Here is a 12,319-nt window from a genome sequence, read left to right on the forward strand (position 1 = left end):
CAGGGCCAAGTGCTCATTTGGTCAATCGGATATCAAATTCCTAGGTGACCACATCTCACAGCAGGTCGTGCGGCCAGATGCCGACAAGGTCTCAGCGATCAACGCCATGAAGACCCCGGAGGACAAGAAGGCGGTCCTCCGCTTTCTCGGGATGGTCAACTTCCTCAGGAAATTCATTCCCAATATGGCATCCCACACCACGGCCCTCCGCCATCTCGTCAAGAAGTCGACGGAATTCCAGTGGCTGCCCACACATGAAGAGGAATGGCGTGAGCTGAAAGCAAAGCTCACCACAGCTCCGGTTCTGGCGTTCTTCGACCCAACCAAGGAAACCAAGATATCAACTGATGCAAGCCAGGACGGCATTGGGCGGTACTCCTTCAGCGGGATGACTCCTCGTCCTGGGCTCCAGTGACGTATGCCTCCAGGGCCATGACGCCCACTGAGCAACGGTACGCTCAGATTGAGAAGGAATGTCTGGGCTCCCTGACAGGGATAGTCAAGTTTCATGACTATGTTTACGGCCTTCCAAAATTCACGGTAGAAATGGACCACAGGCCTCTAGTCTACATAATCTAGAAGGATTTAAATGACATGACACCTCGGTTACAGCAAATTCTTCTTAAGCTACGCCGCTACGACTTCGAACTTATCTACACGCCAGGCAAAGAGCTGATCATTGCAGATGCCCTATCCAAGTCCATTACCACACTGTGTGAACAAAGTGACTTAATCTGCCACAGAGAAGAGCAAGTGCAATTGTGTGCCACCAACCTTCCGGCCTCTGATGAACGGGTGGTCCAAATTTGTGAGGAAACAGCCAGGGATCCTTTGCTGCAGCGTGTGATGCAGCAACTTACCAATGGCTGGCAGAAGGGACAATGTCCCCAGTTCTATAACGTAAAAGACGACCTGACGGTGGTGGAAGACATCCTTCTGAAACTCAACAGGATCGTAATTCCTCAGAGCATGCGGGCTATGGTGCTGGGCCAACTCCATGAGGGTCACTTTGGGGTCGAGAAATGCCGACGCAGAGCTCGGGAGGCAGTCTATTGGCCGGGCATCAGCCAGGACATTGCCAACACAGTCCTCAACTACCCTACCTGTCAGAAATTTCAGCCAGCTCAACCCAAAGAAACTTTGCAGTAGCACGAGATCATGACCTCTCCGTGGTCCACAGTTGGTGTAGACCTTTTCCACTCCAAGGTGCGTGACTACGTCCTCCTGGTCGACCACCTCTCCAGTTACTCAGAAGTGGTGAAACTGTCCGACCTCACGTCGAAGGCGGTGATCAAAGCCTGCAAAGAAACGTTCGCCAGGCATGGGATACCGCTCACGGTAATGAGCGACAACGGTCCTTGCTTTTACAGCCAGGAATGGTCTGATTTTGCACAGTCCTACAACTTCCGTCACGTAACCTCCAGTCCCCACTACCCCCAGTCAAACGGGAAGGCTGAGAAAGGGGTCCATATTGTAAAGCGGTTGCTGTGCAAAGCTGCAGACTCAGGGTCCGACTTCAACTTGGCAATGCTGGCATGCAGGGCAACCCCACTGTCCATTGGGTTGTCTCCAGTGCAGATGCTCATGAATCGCACTCTGAGGACCACAATTCCAGCCATCCATGTTCCAGACCTTGACCACCTCACGGTCTAACAGAAATGCAGCAGTCACGGGCCCAACAGAAAGCCACATACGATGCTCATGCCACAGATGTACCTGAGCTGGTCCCAACTGATCATGTTCGTGTCCAGTTGCCTGAGGGCGGCTGGTCAGCCATAGCTGTTGTGATCAAACAAGTGGCCCCAAGATCATTCCTTGTTTGCATGACTGATGGCTCCCTGCTATGGCGCAACAGACGGGCACTGCGAAGACTTCCACGCCCGCTACCTGACCGAAGTGCCCCGCCGCCTACGATGCTTCCTCCGGACGTACCCTGCCACGAGGCCACTGATCTACCAGCAATCCTGCCGGCCCACGTGACCAACGCGATGGCAGCGATCCTGCCTATCCAAGTGCAGGCGGCTCCTGATCCACCTCTGCGGCAATCAACAAGAATTCATCGCCCACCACAAAGACAGAATCTATACACTGAACTTTTGTACATTTTGTGACTTCATCGATTTAACCTCTGTGAATATCGTTTTGTTTGCCATGTACCTGCACTAGCAACACCTTCATATCGACACCTTTTGTATATAGTCAGGCACAAATAAATATATACGCACGCACACCTTAATATTTATTTATCTAAACAAAAAGGGGAGATGTCATAATATCCACTCATGTATATAATGACATGCAGACAGGCAGTGATTGACACACAGGATGACCAGTAAGCACACAGCACAGTGCAGCCAATCACCAGACAGGACACTACAACTATAAAGCCAGAGGGCACCAGGTTTCCCGCTCTCTCTGGACCCAGCCACTGAGACAGTCAGAGTCCACGAGCTAGCCAGTACAAACACCATGCGGTAGCTAGTAAGTCTGGTCAGGTTAGTACTAGGTCTCCAGTCAGTTCAGTATAGTATTGACCCACAGCTGAACATGTATATTAGTTCTATTGTTGAATAAAATCGTGTTGGATCTTCTCCAGTGTTAGAGGTCTGTTTCTAGCCTCACTGCATTAAGTGCAGTCCACATCGAACCAACCTGCCGAACACATCAGTAACAATCCTGTTTCCTCACTGTGTCTGAGATTAGTTTAAAATCCTGTTCAGTGTTTTAGATTAGTAACAATTCTGCTTCCCCATGTTTGAGATTAGTAACAATCCTGTTCCATGTTGAAGATTAGTAACAATCCTGTTTCATGTTGGAGATTAGCAACAATCCTGGTCTGTGTTTGAGATTAGGAACAATCTTGTTCCCCCTGTGCCTGAGATTACTAACACTCCTGTTCCGTGTTGGAGATCAATAACAATCCTTTTCGGTGTTTGAGATAAGTAACAATCCTTTTCTGTGCTGGAGTTTAGTAACAACCCTGTTCCCTCATACCTGAGATTAGTAATAATCCTGGATCTTGTTGGAGATTAGTAACAATCATGCTCCCCTGTGCCTTAAATTAGTAACAATCCTGCCCCCTGTGTCCGAGATTAGTAACAATCCTGTTCCCCCTGTGTCTGAGATTAGTAGCAATCCTGTTGGTATTTCAGTTAAATAACATCCTGTTCTGTGTTGGAGATTAGTGACAATCCTGTCCTGTGTAGGAGATTATAACAATCCTATTTGGTTTGAGATTATAACAATCCTATTCGGTTTGAGATTAGTAACAATCCTGTTCAGCGTTGGAGATTAGTAGCCATCCTGTTCCATGATAGGGATTATAACAACCTTGTTTTGTGTATGAGATTAGTAACAATCTTGTTCTATGATTGAGATTAGTAACAATATGGTTCAGTAATGGGCAGCACGGTAGCACAGTGGTTAGCACAATTGCTTCACAGCTCCAGGGTCCCAAGTTCGATTCCCAGCTTGGGTCACTATCTGTGCGGAGTCTGCAAATTCTCCCTGTGTGTGCGTGGGTTTCCTCCGGGTGCTCCGGTTTCCTCCCACAGTCCAAAGATGTGCAGGTTAGGTGGATTGGCCATGTTAAATTGCCCTTAGTGTCCAAAATTGCCCTTAGTGTTGGGTGGGGTTACTGGGTTATTATAGGGTGGAGGTGTGGACCTTGGGTAGGGTGCTCTTTCCAAGAGCCGGTCCAGACTCGATGGGCCGAATGGCTTCCTTCTGCACTGTATAAATTCTATGAAATCAGTATTGAGATTAGTAACAATACGGTTCAGTGATTGAGATTAGTAACAATATGGTTCAATGATTGAGATTAGTAACAATACGGTTTGGTGTTTGAGGTTAGTAACAATCCTGTTTGGTGTTAGACATTAGTGAAAATTCTGTTCGTGTTTGAGGTGAGTAAAAAATGCTGTGTTTTAGATTAGTAATAATCCTATTCCCAGCATGTTTGACAAGACTAACAATCCTGATCCCACTAAATTTGGGATTAGCTAGAATCCTGGTGGATGTTTGAGATTAGTAACAATCCTGTTCTGTGTTTGAGATCAGTAATAATCCTGTTCCGTATATGAGATTAGTAACAATCTTGTCTGCTGTTTGAGATGAGTAAGAATCCTGTTCTGGGCAGCACGATGGCGCAGTGGGTCGCACTGAAGCCTCGTGCGCCGAGGTCCCAGGTTTGACCCCTGTCCATGTGGAGTTTGCACATTCTCCCCGTGTTTGCGTGGGTTTCGCCCCCACAACCCAAAGATGTGCAGGGTAGGTGGATTTGCCACACTAACTGCCCCTTAATTGGAAAAATGAATTGGGTACTCTAAATTTATTGGAAAAAAAATCCCATTCTGTATTTGAGATCAGTAATAATCCTGTTCCATGTATGAGATTAGTAACAATCCTGTTCCCTGTCTGAGATTAGTAACAACCCTATTCTGTGCTCTAGATTAGTAACAACCATGTTCCCTGTTTGAGATTGGGAACAATTATTTTCCTAGCATGTTTCAGACGAGTAACAATTTTGATCCCAATGTGTTTGTCATTACTAACAATCCTGTTCCCATTTTATATAGGATTAATGACAATCCTGTTCGATGTTGAGATTAATAACAATCCTGTTCTGTGTCTCAGATTAGTAAGAATCATGTTTCATGTTTGAGATGAGTAACAATCATGTCCCCATGTGTTTTCGATCAGTAACAATCATTTTCCTAGTTTGAGATTAGTAACAATCATGATCTCACAGTTCTTGAGATTAGTAACATGACTGTTCTGTGTCTGAGATTTGTAGCAAACCTGTTCTGTTGATGAGATGAACAACCATCCTGTTCTCTATCCTAGATTAGTAATAATCCTGTTCTCACATGTTTGAGATTAGTAACAATCCTGTTCCCTCTACTTGAGATTATTGCAAAATCTGTTCCATGGTTGAGATGAGTAACAATTGCGATCCCAATTTTCACACTAGTAACAATCCTGTTCACACCGTGTTTGAGATTACCAACAATCTGTTCCCATTTTATATGGGATTAGTGACAATCCTGTTTGATGTTTGAGATTTGTAGCAATTCTGTTCTGTGTCTCAGATTAGAAAGAATCCTGTTTTGTATTTGAGATGAGTAACAATCATGTTCCCCTGCGTTTTCAATCAGTAACAAACCCTTTCCTACAGTTTGAGATTGTAACAATCATGTTCCCACAGTTCTTGAGATTAGTAATATTCTTGTTCCATGCCTGAGATTAGTAACAGTTCTGTTCAGTGTCTCAGATTAGTAGCAAACTTGTTCTGTTTATGAGATTAGTAACAATCCTGTTCTGTGTCTAGATTAGTAACAGTCCTGTTTCCACTCTGTTTGAGATTTGTAACAATACTATTCCCTCTGTATTTGAGATTATTGCAAAATTTATTCCTTGTTTGAGCTGAGTAACAATTGTGTTTCTAGTTTTGAGATTAGTAACAATCTTGTTCACACTGTGTTTGAGGTTAGATGCAATTTTGTTATCAACATATTTTTAGATGAGAAACAATCCTGTTCTTATAGTTTTTGAGATTAATAACAATCCTGTTCCCATGTGTTTTCCATTAGTAACAATCCTGAGCCCACCATTTGAGATTATTATCAATCACTTTCCCACAGTTTTTGAGATTAGTGATGGTCCTATTCCGTATCTGAGATTAGTGACAATCCTGGTCCATGTTTGAGGTAAGTAAGCAATGCTTTTCCATATTTTAGATTAGGAACAATCCTATTCCCAATGTCTTTGACATTACTAACACTCCTGATCCCACTATATTTGGGATTGGTGACAATCCTATTCGTTATTTGTGATTAGTAATAATCCTGTTCTGTGTTTGAGATTAGGAGCAATCCTGTTCTGTGCCTGTAATTAGTAACAATCCTGTTCTGTGTCCTAGATTAGTAATAGTCCTGTTCCGTGATTAAGATTCATAACAATTCTGTTGCATGTCTGAGATTAGTAACAATCCTGTTTCGTTTATGAAATCAATAACAATCCTGTTCTGTGTCCCAGATTAGTAACAATCCATTTCATGTCTGAGATTAGTAACAATCCTGTTCCATGTCTGTGATTAGTAACAATCCTATTCCCACTGTTTTTGAGATTAGTTACAATCCTATTCCATGTCTGAGATTAGCAACAATCCATTTCTATGTCTGAGGTTGATAACAGTCCTGTGCCGTGTCAGAGGTTACTAAAAATCCATTTCCGTATTTGAGATTAGCAACAATCCTGTTCCATGTTTGTCATTAGTAACAATTGTTCTGCCACTCTTAGAAAGCGAGCAGTCAATTCTAGCCCCACATGCCAAGGAGTCACAACACAAGTGAATTAACTAATAATTCTTATCAAAATACCCGTCCTTAACAAGGTCTTTAAGGAATTCTATGAGATGTTGTACAGTTGTGAACCACCTGGGAGAGACCGGGAGATGCAGGAATTTATAGATGGGCTGGAGTACCCGAGGTTAGGGGAGGGGGACAGGGCTACATTACAAAGGGCGATAGTGGAGCAGGAGATAAAAGATGCGATTGGGAGGATGCAGTCAGGGAAGGTGGCAGGGCTGGATGGGTTTCCGGTGGAATATTATTTTAAAAATTCAAGGATTAGCCGGCACCGCTGATGGTGGGTATGTTTGAGGAGGTGATAGGGAAGTGGGTGTTGCCACAAACTTTGGGGCAGGCATTGATTTCCCTGTTTCTTAAAAAAGACAAGGATCAGACGAGTGTGGATCAAATTGGCCCATATCACTTTTAAATGTGGACACAAAGATATTGGCGAAGATACTGGCAGGTAAACTGGTGGAGTGCTTCCCAAAGGTGATGGGTGAAGATCAGATGGGATTTGTGAGAGGGAGGCAGCTCTTTTCGAACATTAGGAGGGTATTGAATGTGGTTATGGCACTGGCGGAGGGGAAGGAAACGGAGGTGGTTGTGGCATTGGATGCCGAGAAAGCGTTTGACTGGTAGAATGGGGGTACTTGATGGCAGTTCTGGAGCAGTTTGTGATTGGACCATGATTTGTGGACTGGGTAAAGCTACTGTACAAGGAGCCGAGGGCGAGTGTCTGCACAAATAACGTCAGCTCAGGATACTTTTTTCTCCACTGTGAGACCAGGCAGGGATGTCCTATGTCACCTCTGCTGTTTGCACTCGCAATTGAGCCATTGGCCATCGCGTTAAGTTTTGGGGTATGGAAAGGAATAGTGCGGGGTGGGGGGTGTAGAGTATAGGATGCCCTTATATGCTGATGACTTGCTGTTATACATGTTGGAATCAAGTGTGCCAATAGGGGGAATATTGGAGCCGCTTCGAGTGTTTGGGTCTTTCTCATGGTACAAATTAAATCTGGGCAAGAGTGAGTATCTTGTGGTGTCTCGGACAGGGGTGGATGAAGGGATGGGGGGGCGGAGGGGGGCCTTCCGTAGGGCTGGGACTCACTTTAGATATTGGGGGGTGCAGGTTGCTCTGGATTGGGAGGGGGGCCTCCATAGGTACAACATTTCTAGTTTGGTGGGGAGGATGAAAGCTGATCTGGCAAGGTGGGATCAGGGTCAGGTCATGACGGGTCAGGTACAGGTGGTTAAAATGAACATGTTGCCGCGATTTTTATTTATTTTCCAATGCCTGCTGATTTTCCTGCCAAAGGCTATTTTTAGAGAGATTGAAGGAATTATTACCTCGTTCATATGTGGAGGGAAGGTGGCCAGAATTAGAAAGGTGTTGCTACAGAGGGGAAGGCAGGCAGGGGATTTGGGTCTTCCGAACCTGATGTATTACTACTGGGGAGCGAATGTAGAGAAGGTACGGAGCTGGGTCGGAGGGGTTGATTCCCAGTGGGTCAGAATGGAGGAGAGTTTGTGTAGGGGTCGGGATTGAAGGCGCTAGCAACAGCGCCGTTCCCAGGGACATACTCAGGGAGTCCGGTAATAATAGCTTCATTGAGAATTTGCAGGCAGTTTTGCCAGTTCTTTGGATTGGGGCAGGGTCAAGGGAAATGCCAATTCGGGGGAACCACAGATTTGAGCCAGGGAAGTGGGATGGAAATTTTCAGAGATGGGAGGACAAGGAAATTAGGACACTAAAAGATTTGTTTCTTGGGGGTCGGTTTGCAGGACTGAAGGAGCTGGGAGTGAAGTATGGGCTCAAACAGGGGGAAAATGTTTAGATACATGCAGGTTTGAGATTTTGCCAATAAGGAGATAGGAGTTTCCCGGTGGAGCTGGCCTCCACGTTGCTGGAAGAGGTGCTGACGACAGGGGCTCTTTGAGGTGGTAGAAGGTGTTCGTGAACATTACGGGGAGGGCTCCGCAAACCACTTTTATATGTTTTGGTCCTATCCAAAGCTGGAGATTACTGGAAGGAGGTTTTAGGGTAATCTCTAAAGTGGTGCATGTGAAACTGGACCCGGGCCCTCGGGAGGGCATATTTGGGGTATCAGACCAGCCGGGGTTGGAAATGGGTGCAGGAACAGATGTTGTAGCCTCGCCTCGTTGATTGCCCGAAGGCAGATCCCGTTGGGATGGAGATCAACCTCTCCACCCTGTGCCCTTGGTGTGGCGGAGGGACCTGCTGGAATTCTTGACGCTTGAGAAGGTTAAGTTTGAACTGAAGGAAAGGATGGAGGGGTTTTACAATTCATGGGCGTTATTCATTACGCACTTTAGAAAATTGGATTACATTGAACATTAGGGGGGCGGATCGGAGGGTTGGGGGGAGGGGGACTGAATGTGTTAATGGTGATTGTGGGGGATTCCTTATTCCTTTTTGTTTATGTTAACATGCGGGTTGTTGTTTGGGGGTTGGGTGGGAGGATGGGATTGTTGTTATTGATATGCGGATTGACATTGCATTTGTTATTGATTATTATTTGTTAGTGGGTGTAAATTTGGAAGAAATTGTGAAAAAGAATAAAAAATTGTGTTTTAAAAAAAATTCCTGTCTTTGGCCCTCGGCTGCCCAATAATTACAGTCACCAGGTTTGTAAGTTGAAGCACAATTACTGTTTATTTATGACACAGGTAAATAATAATCTTTATTGTCACAAGTAGGCTTGAAAAGCCCCTGGTCGCCACACTCCAGCACCTGTTTGGTTACACAGAGGGTGAATTCAGAATGTCCAAATTACCTAACAGCACGTCTTTGGGGACTTTTGGGAGGAAACCGGAGCACCCGGAGGAAACCCACACAGACACAGGGAGAGCGTGCAGACTCCACAGACAGTGACTCAGCCAGGAATCGAACCCGGAATCCTGGCGCTGTGAAGCCACAGTGCTACCCACTGTGCTAACATGGGTAATGCTGAAATATGCAATAATTCCAACTGAATAACAAACAAGGTAACCTACTAACCCCTTTAACTGTCCCATCCTTGACCAACATAGACAAGACCAACAGACACAGAGGATGTGGTTGGGCGGGAGGTGGGGGAGGGGTGGAAATAGTAAGGACGAAGATCAAAGATGAATCTTTGCTTTTAATGGTTATTCTGTAGCAGGCGTTCCTCGCAGAACGTTGGTTGATCAAAGCCTTTGGTACACAGCTGGTGATGGTCTTCTTTGCAGACTCATTCAATCAGTACAGTATACAGGCAGCAGGCCTTCTAGAGGGTCACTTTAGTTGTTATCAAACTGGGCCTTCAACTCGAGGCTCGCACTCAGGCTTATTTTTTCTTGAGACACTACATTTCACATCAAACCCCTGCTTCCAGCTCCTGGTTTGACGTCATGCCTTTGCAGCCTCGATAAAATGGTACCCAAACTTACTGGAAAGAGTGAATGTCCTCATGGTGGCCTTCTGAAGAGAGTTTAGCTGGATCTTCTGGGTGAGAAATAATTAGAACCTCCATTAAAGCTGCAGAATCAAAAGTGAAACCAAAAACCCTTGAAGCTCTACAACAGTCCAGTGGGGTGAGATCCAATGACCATCTGTTACCGGGCAGAGCACAGCTTTTTGGGCCAATTCGTTGGCCAGCAGCACATCAATCAAACCAATTCATCACTGAGGCCATCTAATCTCCAATCACCACAGCACAGCCTTATGTATGAATTAAAGGTACAGGTTGTTTAGCCTTAATTTCACAAGTCCATTAAACATCCAGGGATCAAAAATGCAACAACAAAAATAAGAGAAAGGGGAAACAAGGGATCAAACAAGGAAAACACAGGATCAAACAGGAAGGACCTTTACACAATCCTGTTCTCAATGTTTTTGAGATTAGGTGCAATCCTGTTCCATGTCTGAGATCAGTAACAATCCTGTTCCATGTTCATGATTAGTAACAATCGTGTTCTGAGTCTGATATTAGTAACAATGCTGTTCCAGGATTAAGAGATTAGTAACAATTCCATTCTACGTTTGAGATTAATTACAATCCTGTGCCACGTCTGATATTACTCACAATCCATTTCCATATCTGAGATTAATTACAATTCTGCTGCGTCTGAGATTAATAATAATCGTGTTCCGTGTCTGAGATTCATAAAAATCCTGTTCCATGCCTGAAATTAGTAACGATCCTGATCCATGTCTGAGATTAGTAACTATCCTGTTCCGAGTCTGAGATTAGTAACGATCCTGTTCCGAGTCTGATATTAGTAACAATCCTGCTTCGGGTCTGACATTAATAACAATCCTGCTCCGGGTCTGAGATTAGGAACAATTCTGTCTAAAATTAGGAACAATCTTGTACCCTGTCAGTGATTATGAACAATCTATTTCCGTGTCTGAGATTAGTAACAACCCTGTTCCTTGTCTGGTCCATTAAACATCCAGGGATCAAAAATGCAACAACAAAAATAAGAGAAAGGGGAAACAAGGGATCAAACAAGGAAAAAACAGGATCAAACAGGAAGGACCTTTACACAATCCTGTTCTCAATGTTTTTGAGATTAGGTGCAATCCTGTTCCATGTCTGAGATCAGTAACAATCCTGTTCCATGTTCATGATTAGTAACAATCGTGTTCTGAGTCTGATATTAGCAACAATGCTGTTCCATGATTAAGAGATTAGTAACAATTCCATTCTACGTTTGAGATTAATTACAATCCTGTGCCACGTCTGATATTACTCACAATCCATTTCCATATCTGAGATTAATTACAATTCTGCTGTGTCTGAGATTAATAATAATCGTGTTCCGTGTCTGAGATTCGTAAAAATCCTGTTCCATGCCTGAAATTAGTAACGATCCTGATCCATGTCTGAGATTAGTAACTATCCTGTTCCGAGTCTGAGATTAGTAACGATCCTGTTCCGAGTCTGAGATTATTAACAATCCTGTACCATGTCTGTGATTACTAACAATCCTGCTCTGTGTCTGAGATAAGGAACAATCCATTTCTGTGTGTGAGATTTGTAATAATCCAGTTCCGTATTTGTGATGAGCAACAATCCTGTTCCCACTGTTCTTTAAGATTAGTTGTATTCCTGTTCCATGTCTGAGATTAGTAACAATCCTGTTCTATGTCTGAGATTAGTAACAATCCTGTTCTGTGTCTGAGATTAGTAACAATCCTGCTCCATCTTTGTGATTAGTAACAATCCTGTTCCCACCACTTTTGAGATTAGTTGCAGTCCTGTTTGATGTATGAGATGAGTAACAATCCTGTTCCATGCCTGAGTTAAGTAACAATCCTGTTGCGTGTCTGATTAGTAACAATTCTGTCCTGTGTCTGAGTTTAGTAACAATCCTGATCCGTTTAGGAGGTTAGCAACAATCCTGTCCCATATATGAAATCAGTAACAATCAAGTTCTATGTATGATATTAATCACAATCCTGTTCCATGTATCAGAGTCGGAACAATTGTGTTCCATGTCAGAAATTAATAACAATACAGTTCCATGTTTAAGGTTAGTAACAATCCAGTTCCCTGTATGAGATTAGTAACAATCGTGTTTGGCTAATGGTAAGATTCTTGGTAGTGTGGATGAGCAGAGGGATCTCGGTGTCCATGTACATAGATCCCTGAAAGTTGCCACCCAGGTTGATAGGGTTGTGAAGAAGGCCTATGGTGTGTTGGCCTTTATTGGTAGAGGGATTGAGTTCCGGAGCCATGAGGTCATGTTGCAGTTGTACAAAACTCTAGTACGGCCGCATTTGGAGTATTGCGTACAGTTCTGGTCGCCTCATTATAGGAAGGACGTGGAAGCTTTGGAACGGGTGCAGAGATTTACCAGGATGTTGCCTGGTATGGAGGGAAAATCTTATGAGGAAAGGCTGATGGACTTGAGGTTGTTTTCGTTAGAGAGAAGAAGGTTAAGAGGTAACTTAATAGAGGCATACAAAATGATCAG

Source organism: Scyliorhinus canicula, chromosome 13, assembly GCF_902713615.1.
Source record: "Scyliorhinus canicula chromosome 13, sScyCan1.1, whole genome shotgun sequence".
NCBI classification, from domain to species: Eukaryota; Metazoa; Chordata; class Chondrichthyes; order Carcharhiniformes; family Scyliorhinidae; genus Scyliorhinus; species Scyliorhinus canicula.